The sequence below is a fragment of the Parasteatoda tepidariorum genome, chromosome 1, assembly GCF_982258835.1.
Source record: "Parasteatoda tepidariorum strain Cologne lab strain chromosome 1, Ptep-v5.0, whole genome shotgun sequence".
Classification (NCBI taxonomy): domain Eukaryota; kingdom Metazoa; phylum Arthropoda; class Arachnida; order Araneae; family Theridiidae; genus Parasteatoda; species Parasteatoda tepidariorum.
Window position 1 is genome coordinate 135,054,692 of NC_141755.1, and position 2,006 is coordinate 135,056,697.

The following is a 2,006-nucleotide window of genomic DNA, read 5'->3' on the forward strand; positions in this document are numbered from 1 at the left end:
TCTTCCTTTAATTTTGAAATACAACTCATTGGAATGTATTCTTCCTCACACAATTCAGAATAGGAATTTTCACTTAACGCCTTTAATTTATAGTTTGTGAACCTTGTGCTAATTTGCAATTAAATAGTTCATAAAATTTATTAATCTTGAATTAACATGTAGAGTTGAATAATGTTAAGTATGCTGACTCATAAACCTTAAAAGAACATTTCAAATGTTTCTGTAATTTTAATAATTTCAATTAAACTATCGTGAAAAGAGGATACATTTGTTTCAGAAAAATGTGGGAACTCATTTATATAGAACAGATGTTAAAGGCGCTAATTTTTTTTAAAAGCGAAATAACAGCAAATTTAAATAATTTAGCCAGCTTACAAATAAAAACTTTTATTAACAAAAAAAAATTAATTTTTCGTTCAAGAAATCAAAATTCTTGACAATTACTCTGCTTCTTCTGCAAGTTTGCTGTGCTTACGTTATTTGGAGCATTGGAACCTATAAATAAAAAATTTGAATTAGCGAGAGTCATATTTACATTGATAATGACAAATTTTAAAAGATTAGAATAATATTTTAAAGCTTATTTCGTTGCATAAATCACCTTTTATTATTATTTCTATTCAATTTTGAATAAATAAATGGTTTCTTTAGTAACAGCAGATGAATAAGAATAATAATAATGACCTGCAAAACTCTCCTCCCAGTATATTTCAATTCTTTATTTTGACTGTTTAAACATATCACTTAAAAAAGCTAATTTTTCTATAAGATGCATATAAAAACTGCTGTAGAAATAACACGCTTATTGAAATTCTTAATTTTCCAATAATTCAACCGACCATTTTTAATTATGGATTGTTATGCTGATATTTAAATTTTTTTCTCAGCAAATTTTGAATAAATTCAATTACACTGGCCTGCTTGTTTAAATTTTTAGTCCAATTTCGCAAAAGAAATTGTACTAAAACCAATTCTCAATGCTGCTGATTCCGAAAATAATTGTCTATCACGTAAGGTTTTTAAAAACAAAAGGTCATTTTCAACCTTTTATTTAATGTGATCAAGAATCAATCATCTTTTAATAAAAGAATGTAGAACATCAATGTTTTGTGTTTTTCATGCCCCATCGAAATAAAAGCAACATTAAGTTTATATGTTTACTTGCCTGAGAGAATAATTTAAGATAATGCTATAAAATAATGTTTTCAAAAATCAAAGATCATGCAAACTTTATCAGTAATTTTTTAGGTGAAAAGATTTCATTGAATCAAAGGAGAATAATTTACTTGTCTTTTTTCTTTTTGGTGTATATTTAGAGTTACTCCCAGGGGAAGGCTCTCCAGTTACTAGTCTCCACTTCCTCCTAGCTGCAGAGCATGTATTATTGACAGCCTTATTCAAACCTTGAAATTCTGGATGCCATTTACGGAGCAGCTCTGTAAAAGTTGCATGTTCAAGTTGAGTAAAATCAAGTTATATAAAAGTTGCATAGCAAGTTTCATTTGGAAATTTTCAGATGAGATTTTTTTTTAAGAAATTGAAGGAAATTGAAATATATATTTATATAACTTTGATAAGTTACTAATGTTGACAACAAAAATCCAGAGTCAATAATACTTTTAAACTTTTTTAACTACAATATAGGCAGATTAAGTATAGGTTCACCAAAATTATTTTAATATTTAATTGAAATAATAAAATTATTTTTTTGGAATAGCTGTCTCAGTAAATTTGTTTTATACAATATTCTTTGTGGATTAAAGATAAAAACTATTTTATTAGAGCACACTATTTATACGAAAAGTTTTCATGTTCTTTTAGTCTCTTTACGAGTCTTCACGAGTCTTATTAAAAATAAATTGAAAATATTCCAAAATATTAAACTGCATCATGTTGATCTAGAATAATATTCAAGATTTTGCCTTAGCGGACTAAAAACTAAAATAAAACTAAACACAGTGGCGCGACAGCCCATAGAGGGTCAAGGTCTACTGTGCCCATTTCAG

The 2,006-nt window shown here is 27.0% G+C and overlaps 1 long non-coding RNA gene across 1 annotated transcript; it reads right to left on the reverse strand.

The window, feature by feature from the left end:
* Positions 1-371: 371 nt before the first annotated feature.
* On the reverse strand, positions 372-1,607 carry LOC147817021 (uncharacterized). The gene is made up of 2 exons (XR_015429936.1): positions 1,287-1,607; positions 372-495 (listed from the first exon to the last, which is right to left on the reverse strand). It is a non-coding gene; the product is annotated as an uncharacterized LOC147817021 (long non-coding RNA).
* Between the last annotated feature and the right edge of the window lie 399 nt (positions 1,608-2,006).